The following is a 13202-nucleotide window of genomic DNA, read 5'->3' as shown; positions in this document are numbered from 1 at the left end:
GCGCCGATGGAGACGACTCCCATGGGCAGAACATAAACACACACACACACACACACACACACACACAGTCTGCTCACAGTCCGCGCGGTTCTACGTTGGGGAGTCGTGTTCAAGTCCGGCTCCATCATCGACCCGACACACACACACACACACACTGTGCAACAGCTGCAACATCTGCGAGTGTTCAACACAACCGTGTGCTGGACATAATTGGGCCACTCTGCCACGGGGACAGTTGCCTGATGCGGCCATGATTGGGAGCAGCTTTGGTTTCGGCGTGGACCAAAAGAGGAACAATAAGTGTCTATTTGGAGCCGTCAGCGGGGACGAGCCACAGCATTATGTTCGATAATGGTAGTACACGTGGGGAGCCACTAGGTGGCAACTTTGCCCCATTACAGGATTCTTCTTCTCCCGGAGCTGAGGTGGTCCTCAAACTGCAGGTTCTTGTGTATAGTTCATATTCTCTTCTTAAATTTGGTTAAGTTAGGCGCTCACACACACACTACGAAGCGAATCCTTCGGGCACTCCTGTTTGGCAACAAAAAAAGAGAGAGAGAGAGAGATTGCCAGTTGTATCCCGTTATTGTGCTGCTGAGCCGAGCTGGATGAAAGCCAGGCTTTCACTCATGAGTCCGGGGCGGTCGAGGCCTGGCGAGTCCCTCGCGGCGGCGGCCGGTCACTCAGTCGAGGCCTCGACCCTTTGCGCCTCAAACCCAATCCAATATTTTTCCTGGTAATCCTCCTTCCACTCCTCAACACTGCTGCTCTTTCAGAGTTAAGTCCACATAAGCTCCCACTTGAGTGCCAGAGGCAGAGCAACAACAGGGGACGGTGCGGGTTGCCTAGCGACGGCTCAGTCGCTGCACCTGAAGGTGTTGGGTAAACACCCCGAGCCCGCCAGAGGGGAAGAGGAGAGAAGTAACGGCGCCGCTTTCCTTCCACGGCATTTATTTAAGGGGGTGGTTACTAATTTGTTTCATTCACTGTTGTCATGTGTGTGTGTGTGTGATGACTGCTGTGATAGTGCTTCTCAGCAGGGGGCCCCTCTTGCACTGTTATGATGAATCTCTCCAGTCTGAACATCTTTGCTTGTTTACGCTCACAGGGGGGGGGGCTCAGCTTTAATGATGGTTGGAGGCTGTTGAAAGCTCCCCCTGCCCCCATTACTCACTTTGAATCAGACGCTTATGAAAAATCTTTATGAAAGGTAAGAACCGCCGTAGCGAGAGATGAACAAGAGGGCCGCGACGCTCTCTTCATCGACGTTACTTTGCGAGAAAAAACCCGATGAATTCCCCAAAAATTCTCATTAGTAATCCCACAATAAGCACGCTGAGAGACAAATGCAATACTCACAATTCAGCTAATTAATTTCATCCTTTTTAACGCCTCCTTGCATATAGTTGATTAAGCTCGGAGCTTATGAATAAAACTCCCTCCAAGGAGGAACGTGAGAATGTGATTTGCATGAACTGATGCGGCACTTTTATCGTCCAATAAGATGCAGGAATCCAGCAGTCTATCACCGCCCTTATGGAAGTGAATGAATTCAACGCCTTTTCCTGATTGATCAAACCTTCAATATAACATTAAACAGCAGTTTATTAGTCCACATCGACTCAAGTCCATTTCCTGCGTGCCCTTGTTCCACCCGGGTTAATGCTGACTTTGGGACTCTTTCATTGTGGGGCGGACGGGGCCAGACTGCTGTGGCCCGGAGATACGATAATAAGGCCAGTGTTTACGACTGCTGCTGAAATGGGTTTGTAAGTGTGGCTAAACCGGTGGGCTACGGACACGGGGGTTAATAGCCCGTTGGCCTCTTTAATGGAGTTGAATTAGGTCAAGCAGCAGCAGCCTCACTGGGGGGGGGACATATCCGGTTATAGCCGTCTCCTATGTGTGAGGCGGGACAGGAACACACTGCGGTCCAGAAGCGTGTGACATGCACAGGAACAAACAAGCTCCGGGTCGAATGGGAGACATTTTGGATACAGGGTGACGGGCTGGGTTGCCAGGTCTGTGTGACAAAACCAGCCCAATGGCCAATCAAAACCAGCCCAAAAACCAGCCCAATATCAGAACTCAAAATATGCCCGTGCCAAACCATATACACTGCTTTTAAAGTCCAACAGCATTGCTATCATTGCCAAATGTATTGTAATATCTACAAAGTAACACCAAATGTTTAGTATGCCAGCATTAAAAGCAGTTTTCCCAAAAGAGTTATTTCAACCAAGGTCCTAAAATGGCCTTGTATAATTAGATACAGTATGTTATCATAAATAAAATGTGTGTACGTGCTGATCTGGAGTCAGTTTGGTAGGATTTGGGTATAAATAAATTATTTCATTTAAAATATGGATTTTTATTTCAAGATATTCATGTAATTTGCATGCAAAATAGGTGTACCCGAACCAGCGGACACAAAATTCAACCCGCGGCAACACTTTGAAAGTAGCCCAATTCCGCGGGAAAACCGCGGACCTGGCAACACTGGTGACGGGATGGACAGGGTGGGCTCTGTTTGGATCTCGTAAAAGCAACAATGCCTCATGGGTATTTCCCTCGCCCCTTCATTTTGCAGCACGGCTGTACACGGCTAACATGCGACTGTTTCACAAGGATCAGCGATTCATGTTTTAATCGCTGTAACTCATGAAAACTCAGGTTTAGTTTCATATTCAGGGACAGGAAGTGGGATTCAGGACTCGCTCTCGTTATGCGGTCTCGGGAATGTCCTGTTTTTAAAAATCCTGGATGTCTGGTGACCGGTTCATGTGAGTCAGCTGTTTGTCACACGAGAGAATCCCGCCTGCAGTGGAGTTCATACCCTTCACTGGTACACGAGGGAACCAAAGGCTTCAAGGTCAAATCAAGTTTAGGATCACGTCAAAACAAAGTTATGGAAATAACCACGAGAGAGAACCAAAAGAGATAAGATAAGATAATCCTTTATTAGTCCCAGTCGGGAAATTTCAGGATCACAGCAGCGGTGCACGTTAGAGCATTAATAAAAATAAAACACAATAACAATACTAAATACTAAACTAAAATACTAAATATACAGAGGAAAATAAATATACAAAGGGAAAACAAAGTAAAGTGCTGAGTAAAGCCAAGTGTATAACGAAGTGTAGGGATAACATTTCTGACGGTTTTTGGTACTGTGGTCAGCGGTCTTGTACATTTAAGTTGGGCTTTTATTGTGAAAGGTAAGAATGGAAGGAGGGAAGCTGTCAGCGGTGTGGTAAATAATAAAGAGTGACACTGTGTCTTGGATGAGTAATCGACAGACTAATAGAGTCAAGCAGATCGCATAAAACTGAAATTCTGCCTCATTAAATAAAATATCTGCACATATTGGATCATAAAAAAAGGAATATAAATGCCGAAACAAATTAAATTCGCCTCACCTTAATGCACTTATTAAGATCGAATAAAGACGAATGTGAATGTGTCCCTCTCCTTTTGTCGCATCACAATGAAACATATCAAAATGCCGCTCTGAAGACGGCGAGAGGAATTTGAACACGTAGCGCACAAACCTACGAAGGGACGCATCGAGCTGCAACTAATCGGCTTACAAAGGACTCACGGACAGCTACTTCGGTTGTTCCTTCTCTCCCCCATCATGTTATTGTAATATCATCATACGTTTACAAGATTAATTCAGTTTCACGTGCGGTGGTCAATTATTTATTCATACTAATGAGTGTGCTACACATCCATTATTCATGGGGAGCTTTTGGTCTGTCGTCCTGGAGTGACGCTGACAGAGGGAAACGGTTGGGCAGATGGGAATGGAGGCTTGATTGTGCCCTAAAGGACACGACAGACCAACTCGGCCGCGGAGGAATCATCCCGTTCATTTAGCCATGCAGCCGGAGTCCCGGGGAACGGCACTTAACCTGCGCCTGAGGTGATCGGAGCGGGCTTGAATTTCCAACTGCACCCTCGCATGTCATCGCAAAGACAACTCGAGCGGTTTGACAGGTTTCGCGTGCGAGGATGTCAACAGATATTCGAAGGGCGATTCCACGACGCATCATTCACGGCCGTCATTATGACAGATGCTCCTGAATATTTTACAATTCCAAATGTGTTCGGGGCAGTTGTGCAAACTTTCATTGTGTAGGTGTTATAACTAATGTACACTACCGTTCAAAAGTTTGGGATCACCCAGACAATTTCGTGTCTTCCATGAAAAATCACACTTTTATTTATCAAATGAATATAAAATATAGTCAAGACATTGACAAGGTTAGAAATAATGATGAATATTTGAAGTATTAATTTTGTTCTACAAACTTCAAGCTCAAAGGAAGGCCAGTTGTATAGCTTATATCACCAGCATAACTGTTTTCAGCTGTGCTAACATAATGTCACAAGGGTTTTCTAATCAGATATTAGTCTTCTAAGGCGATTAGCAAACACAATGTACCATTAGAACACTGGAGTGATAGTTGATGGAAATGGGCCTCTATACACCTCTGGAGATATTTCATTAGAAACCAGACACTTCCACCTAGAATAGTCATTTATCACATTAACAATGTAGAGAGTGTATTTCTGATTAATTTAATGTTATCTTTATTGAGAAAACAGTGCTTTTCTTTGAAAAATAAAGTCATTTCTAAGTGATCCCAACCTTTTGAACGGTAGTGTATGTGCTAATAACCTTGCAGCCCCCTGTCTTCCCCATTCTGTACCCCGTTAACTCCCTTTATCTTCCAGTGAAACAAGCTAACTTGAAGAAACTGCTGCTAGCCGCTGCTACCTATGCACGTCACTAGCCGCTTGTAGCTTAGCAGTTGTGCGAATTTCATTATGTAAGTGTTACAACTTGTGTATGTGCTAATAGCTGATTCTCCCTCCTTCTTACCCATTATGTACCCTGTTAACTAACTCCTTTATCTACTTTAGCTAACTTGAAGAAACTGCCGCTAGCCGCTGCTACAATACACTTCATTAGCAGCTTGTAGCTTAGCAGTTAGCATATTAGCGCCTGCCAGCATATGGGTTCACTGCTGCCCTGTTTCAGTTTGCCTCATCATGGAAACGGTCCGGCTAATTAACGCTCGATGGTGTTTTGAGCCCTCACCGGCGCCTTCCAGGCAGCCGCTGCCTGGAAGGCGCCGGAAGGTGGTCCCGCCCCCCAAAACTCTGATCCAATCAATGCGCTACCCCCACTTGGAGCGGAGCGCATATTCAAATCCACTTTTTGGAGCGCATTGCATATTCAAACCCGCGCATTTGGAGCCAAACCCACTTGGAGCGCATTTGGAGCGCATTTAACCCACTTGGTTCAACAATTTCAAAGGTACGTAGCTATTTTTGGGCCGGCTAATGTTGTGGTAATGTTATTTCAACCTGCTAGCTAGCAGATAGATGATGCTAATCTTAGCTGTGGTAATGTCATTTCTACCTGCTAGCGAGCTAAATCTGGTTAAAACATTAGGTAACAAAGTAAGATTAATTACTGCAGATTAATCACTGTATTTGAGTGATTGTTAATGGTTAGTGGTTATCTTTCAAATGATGCCTGTGAGGCACTTGACGTTGAGACTGGTTGACTTCCAGGCTGCTTTGGAATAAGGATACCTCTGAGGCAGCCACCAGTTTTTGGATAACTCTGAGGCATCATAGGTAGTGTTGACTGCCAGGCTGCCTAGTCGTTGGTATACAGGTTAACTCACAGGCATCCAGTTGGTTTTAGATACCTGTAAGGCATCTAGATGGACATTAAGAGGGGCTGACTCCCAGGCTGCTTCCTAACACTGGTTAGCTCTCAGGCAGCCAATTAGCTTTGGATGCCTGTGAGGCACTTGATGTTGAGACTGGTTGACTGTAGACTGATATCCCTTAGTTAAATTGTCCTCATGCCTCCTCATACAGATAGGCCTATACAGATAGGCCTATTGAATAAATCTGCCAGATTATTTTTAACATTGCATATGCCTAACATTATGTGATAATACTAATCACACTCATATTGCCTTTCTCTTTCAGTTCATGAAGAAATGGCGCCCAGGAAGGGTAAGGTTCAACCTAGACCTACTTTAATGACTAAAAAAAAGTCTCTTTCACACACTGACATTTAACAATGACTTCAATAATTCCCCAAAAAATACTTATTAGTTCCTTGCAATGTCTTTATACAGTAGGATGGAAGCGGAAGGCCCTGCAGGTGTCAAAAGGTGGTAAGTTATTCTTTATCTTGCCATCTGGACTCGAGTACTACAACACTAGTTCATCTCCTCATATAGCAAATTTGGTTACTTCTTGTGACTTTATAGGACCATCTGCAAAGATCGCAATTTTCCACCAGTCACCACTGGTTGGTGGAGCCCGCCCAGCCCCAACCCCATCTAGCCCTGCTGCTCCATCCACCCTTCCTGCCCCATCCGGCCCTGCTGCTCCACCAAGCCCTACTGCCCCATCCCAGCCGGCATTTCAGAATGTCCACAGCCTTTTGAGGACATGCTCAGGGCATCGGAGCAAAAGGTGAAGTGCACAGCTAGGCATAGGTTTCTTCAAGACAGGTTTATATTTTTAGTGGTAGTGTGGTAGTAACAGTGCTGAGACCATTTGTGATGGGATCTGGGAAAACCAGTCACATGGTGAAATTTGACCTTGGAAGCTGACTTCAAGCTTGTTTCAAATATGTTTTCATTATTTGTCTGTTTCAAATGTTATGATTGCCCAAAGTCAGCTGATCAGTTAGATTTCATGGAATAGAATTTTGACAAAAACAACTTTAAAGAGAGGGTTCTAAATAGACTGGCTGGTTGAATAAAGCACATTTTAACAGATTCAATTAATGAAAACAAGTAGATATGTTTAGGGATGATAGACATGTTATAGAATAATAATTGAATCAAAACCCAATTTCACCAAAATACTGAGTTTCGACCTACTAGTATTTTCACTCTAATCTCAAATGTCCCTTTTCACCATGTGACTGGTTTCCCCAGAGCCCATCACAGTTTTGGGTTATAGGAACATCTGTTGGGATGGCAGTAAAGACAGAAGGGCTATGTACAGACATTACATGTGTACAATACTGTACTGTATGTAAAGAAGATGAAATCCTAATATTGTTACGAATAATATTGTTGAAACATTGAAACCTTCTTTGAGTGTGACTCAGAAATTATTTTTACAAAGATACCAGATAACGGTGGAGGAGATCAGGAGGAGGACTGCTCCACCTGATTGCAAACTATTCAAAGACAGACCACAACAAGCGGCAGATACAAACTGTCCATCACGACGGGGCATTTAAGCGCAGGCGAAGACAGCGAACCCGTAACTAGTCTTTCCCCAGTTTTCCGACCTGTCCCACACTGCCCCAATAAAATATTTAGATAATATTTATAGTGTATTAAATTCTGCCATCCTTCGTGCTTAGTAAACTAAGCTGTTTGCGTGTGAAATTTTGTTTTTACCATTTTACTGTGTGTATGAGGGTTGTATTTGGCCTTTATTTTCAATAAAGAATATGTCACACCCCATCAGTCATGTCTCTCCTCCATCATGTGTGTGTCCTCTGACGATACATTTAAAAAAAAAAAATTTATGTAAGTTGGGGTTTCATTAACTTGTAACACTCTACTGGAATAAACCCTTATGTGAAGCTGTAGAAATTAGTGTTGACATATTGTGTTACCATGACTATTTGCCTTAATCCACATGCCTAACATGTCGGATCTGTAATTTACACCATGCGATTTCAGGCCCAGCTAGCTAAATTATCAGACTAGTTAAATCAAGATGCCAAGTTCAATACACTTCCAATTCACGACACATACACAGTGATGTAGAACATGAAGATATTTAATTAATGAACACAACAAACAACAAATTGCTAATTGTTAATATTTTCAATGTGTGTGTCAACACACTTTTAAAAAATATCCACCACCACCTCTACCATTCCTGGCCCCAAGGTGTGCGTGAGGAGGTCAAATTGATCATTTGACCTCACCTGGTTGGCGAGGTGCTGGAGCTGTTGTCTGGAGGAAAAGATAAAAACATAAATTCAGGATAAATAATGTCTATTAAACCTGTCAGAGCCCATATATAGGATGTGGAATATTGCAAATTACTTGAACTCCGTGGCTCTCCCTGTGGCCACAGTGGGGTCTGATGCCCGCAGCATGGCCACTTCTTTAAATTCGATGCTCCTGGCAGCCAGAGCACCGACGGAGGAGCACAGGTCCTTGGCTTCGCCTTAACAAAATGGGAAAGACATATCATGACACGAACACAGTATTAAATTCAGATTTGATGCACATACCAATGTGACAATGAAACACTTATTGACACTGGGGTGTAATAGTTTGGAGCTGGCTTTCTGAAGTTCTTTATTGATATAAAGTAGTCTTTAAAGTCTTTAAAGTAGTTATTTATTGATATAAAGTAGTCAACACTACCTATGATGCCTCAGAGTTATCCAAAAACTGGTGGCTGCCTCAGAGGTATCCTTATTCCAAAGCAGCCTGGAAGTCAACCAGTCTCAACGTCAAGTGCCTCACAGGCATCCAAAGCTAATTGGCTGCCTGAGAGCTAACCAGTGTTAGGAAGCAGCCTGGGAGTCAGCCCCTCTTAATGTCCATCTAGATGCCTTACAGGTATCTAAAACCAACTGGATGCCTGTGAGTTAACCTGTATACCAACGACTAGGCAGCCTGGCAGTCAACACTACCTATGATGCCTCAGAGTTATCCAAAACTGGTGGCTGCCTCAGAGGTATCCTTATTCCAAAGCAGCCTGGAAGTCAACCAGTCTCAACGTCAAGTGCCTCACAGGCATCATTTGAAAGATAACCACTAACCATTAACAATCACTCAAATACAGTGATTAATCTGCAGTAATTAATCTTACTTTGTTACCTAATGTTTTAACCAGATTTAGCTCGCTAGCAGGTAGAAATGACATTACCACAGCTAAGATTAGCATCATCTATCTGCTAGCTAGCAGGTTGAAATAACATTACCACAACATTAGCCGGCCCAAAAATAGCTACGCACTTTGAAATTGTTGAACCAAGTGGGTTAAATGCGCCCAAATGCGCCCAAGTGGGTTTGGCTCCAAATGCTGGTTTGAATATGCAATGCGCCCAAAAGTGGATTTGAATATGCGCCCGCCCAAGTGGGGTAGCGCATTGATTGGATCAGAGTTTTGGGGGGCGGGACCACCTTCCGGCGCCTTCCAGGCAGCGGCTGCCTGGAAGGCGCCGGTGAGGGCTCAAAACACCATCGAGCCTAATTAACCGAGATCAACCCCAGAAAAGGGCGCGTTGGTGCCTCAACCGACTGCTTCTCCTCTTCTTCCATTTAACATGACTCGACCTCTTCAAGTGGCGCCCGATTGACTGCCCGCTGTTTCCTTTGTTCTTCACTCGCAGCTCTCCCCCGTTTCCCTTTTCCCCGACCTGCGACCAATTACTCCAGGTGGCATTGACTCATACAGAAACCAATAAAGCAAAAATAGCTCAAACTGGAGGCACGATCTAAGCTCTTTTTATTCAGTGCCCAGTTTTCTGCAATGTTGTTATTCAACTAACTTACATCCGACCGTGTATATGGCTACATTATCTTAAGCCCTCATTACTTTCACCTTAATTGCCTTCTAAGTAATTCATCCAACTATATTTACCTTTGCATTGAAAATGCGGAAGGTTATGTTTTGATCGTCGTGTATTTATGTATTTGTATGCGTGTTACTCGCATAAGTCAAAAAGTATTAAACCGAATCGCATGAAATTTCGTGGGATGATTGGTTATTATCTGGGTACCATTTGATTTGATTTTGGGATCGATCGGGTCAAAGGTCAAGGTCAAGGTCATGAAAAGGTCAAAATCTTCTTTTTACCATAGCACAGTCAATTTGTATCCAATTGGCATCCAACTAATGCCAACATGTTCCGAAGTCAATGCCCAATCTTGTGATATGCGAAGGTATGCGCTCTACCGAGTGCCCATTCTAGTATTAGGAATGAACCTGTCTTAATCACCTACTTTTGCACTGGGGCTCAATAATTTATATAATATAGCTCTTAGGAACAGATTTTGACATGTGACCCGTCTCATAGACACAGGCTCATGCACGCTGGCTCGTCGGCACCCTGAGTGTGATAACATGAGTATCCCGGTTGTCACCGGCTCCTCCCGGTTTTGTGTTTTGATGATTACATTCTCAAACACATGAATGAAGGCATATTCAAAACCTGATCAGAAACACTCATATCCTTGTAAACAAACTCCCTTTCCCGGTTCACTGGAACACCTCATTAACTAGAACGGGCACTCGGTAGAGCGCATACCTTCGCATATCACAAGATTGGGCATTGCATTATGAACATGTTGGCATTAGTTGCATGCCAATTGGATAAAAATTGACCGTGCTATGGTAAAAAGAAGATTTTGACCTTTCCATGACCTTGAACTTTGACCCGATTGATCCGAAAATCTAATCAAATGGTTCCCGGATAATAACCAAACATCCCACCAAATTTCATGCGATTCAAGAAGATTTTGACCTTTTCATGACCTTGACCTTTGACCCGATCGATCCCAAAATCGAATCAAATGGTCCCCGGATAATAACCAAACATCCCACCAAATTCCATGCAATTCGGTTAAATACTTTTTGAGTTAGGCGAATAACACGCATACAAATAAATACGCGGCGATCAAAACATAACCTTCCGCATTTTCAATGCGAAGGTAAGAAAGTATCTTCAGCGTTTTTTCTTCTTCTCTATACTGGCAAATCAAAGAGATTTATTAATTAATGTGCAACTAACTGACACAGTGAGTCTGGCTTTTTGGGGCCCCTGGAGGTGTGAGGCCCCCAGGGCTGTTGCCTGCTTTGCTCAATTGGTAATCCAGTGTTTTAGAGGCAGTGCAACATTAGAGCGCTGCAGGGATGATGTGTTTCGAGAAGGCCAGGCCTGCTTTTTTCTGGAGATTCTGACCCACGATCCTTTTGCGCTGCAGCTGTCAGAGCCAGGGGGTCAAAGTTCAACGTGCAACATTATTTTAGGAAGTAATATGTCCCAATTGAATGCATACCGCGTGAAACAGGATGTACTTCGTATAAGCAGCCACACGATGTCATAAATAACCCTGGAAGCTATTACACGGGCTCCCTCGACAAAAAGCCAGTGGGATTTTTGCATTCGATTTTTTAAAATTGAATTTGAGAAGATAAACTCTGTCACAAACACAAGTTAATGAAACTCACACCGTTTGTTTGGCAAGATAACGTCACAGATTAACTTCACTTTTATGCATTTTTGAAGCATGATTGCAATTGGCAGAAGTAAAAAGCCAAAAGCTAAATCTACACAACGGGCCCGTTGGCAGCGGACTCTCGTTGGTCGGATGACTCTCCGTTTCATTTAGCCGACGTTTTTTCTTCTTCTTCCAGACACTTAAAAGCTTCATTTACTGACGTGCGTTCTACCGTTAAAAAAAACATTAGAATCTCTTAACCACAGACCTTATTTCACTCACTCCACCGGCTTGCGTTTACTTGACTGACGGGAACTACAGCTGTTGAATAAATGTACGGGAGAAGAAGAAAGAAAAGGCCCTTTATTGATAAGATACTCCGCTTTGAAAAAAAGCAATCGTTATTAGCAGGAAATTCTCTCTTCCAATGCGGTTTTATATAAAGCACGGACCGATTCAGCCCTGACTGATGTGCACATCCTGTCTTGGTAATAGCCGATTGTCTCCCGTCGACCAGCCATCCATAAATGGCTGTCCGTTAAACAGTAGAACCCCCCCCCCCCCCTAGTGGATCACATGGCCGGCATCAGAACCAACATCCGGTGGTGGTGTTTCTTTTTTTCTTCTTCTTTTTCGAAATTGGACTTTTTCCCAGCACCAGCCCCGGAGACTCGATGGCAATATAGCGAGGAAATGAAAAGAGACACGATCGGACATGTTTGAAGAGGATAACTTTATTTACAACACACAAGGCGCCGTGGCTGCCGGGCTACACACGCCATTCATCATCAAGGGGGCCGCTCGATGGGCTTTCTTCTCTCTCGCTGCCGAGTGAATCAAGTGAACTCCGGCTCTAAGCCCATCAAGGAAACTTTCTCTGAAATTAATCGGCTTATCTCGGACCGCGATGACCTTTTTTTTCTTCTTTCTTCTAACTTTGATTATTATTTCAGAGCAATGGAGGCCACCTCTCTTATTGCAGCGAGGCCCCGGTCCTGAGCAGAATTCACGCTTCACTACAGCAAAGGTTAACTCAGGTTTATTACCGGATGCTCTCATTACCGGGACGCCGGATGAGGAATCTCTCTCTCTCTCCGCTGAGTGGACAACACACGATTAAGTATCGCTCGATTTCTCTACCTCACATTCAGACATTTTTTTCCTCTTCCCAAACCATTTTCTTAATGTTATGCATACCCTGCCATGCTTGATCCTCCACCTCTCTCTCTCTCTCTCTGCTGACCCTCTCTTCCATCCAACTAATCACCCCTCCACACGGTCTAATACCTGCACTGCCTCATTTTTCTTCCTCCCTCTTACCGCCTGGCCTCTCTCTCTCTCTCTCTCTCTCTGGGTGTCTCATTAAAGGCGCTCTATCTAATGAGATTACGCCATGGGGATTAATGGTGTGGCTAATTGATAGACACACAGCCGGAGAGGATTAAATCCTTTTAAGTCCCCAGTGGGTCTTTTTCTTTTGGGTGGGGGGTGCTTCAGCTGACTAATTGAAATCACAGGGATGGACACAAATATACTTCCTGACCTCTTCCTCACTCCCTCTTCTGGGATGCAATAAAAAAAAGGACGGCTAGCGGCCGGCGGATTTTATTCGAAAATGAAGCCATAGACAAACAATAAGGTCAAAGATTATCTGTGTGATTCCAAAGGGAGTCTGATTCGCTTAACACTCGCAATTGAATAACTCTCGCAGCTTCAAGATAAGTACTCTCTTTAACTGTAAAAGAACATTAAGATGGTCATCCAGTGTGCACATACACACCAATCAATCCATGAACGAAGGTGAAAAGGCAGCCATTTAAAACAGTGTGGAATTTGTATGTCTACGGGAGGTGGGGCATATATTTTTACATCACCACGTTGGGTGTGGGAGGGTTTGGAGGGGGGGGGGGGGCAGACTTTATAAATTCCAACACAGCGTTTGTTATTTTCGTCAAG

The 13202-nt window shown here is 44.0% G+C and overlaps 1 long non-coding RNA gene across 1 annotated transcript; it reads right to left on the bottom strand.

Annotated features, from left to right (window-relative positions):
* Positions 1 to 7824: 7824 nt before the first annotated feature.
* On the bottom strand, positions 7825 to 8723 carry LOC130208086 (uncharacterized). The gene is made up of 2 exons (XR_008834359.1): positions 8115 to 8723; positions 7825 to 8021 (listed from the first exon to the last, which is right to left on the bottom strand). It is a non-coding gene; the product is annotated as an uncharacterized LOC130208086 (long non-coding RNA).
* Between the last annotated feature and the right edge of the window lie 4479 nt (positions 8724 to 13202).

This window comes from Pseudoliparis swirei, chromosome 18 (assembly GCF_029220125.1).
Source record: "Pseudoliparis swirei isolate HS2019 ecotype Mariana Trench chromosome 18, NWPU_hadal_v1, whole genome shotgun sequence".
Lineage (NCBI taxonomy): Eukaryota > Metazoa > Chordata > Actinopteri > Perciformes > Liparidae > Pseudoliparis > Pseudoliparis swirei.
This window is presented reverse-complemented; position numbering and strand designations above follow the sequence as displayed.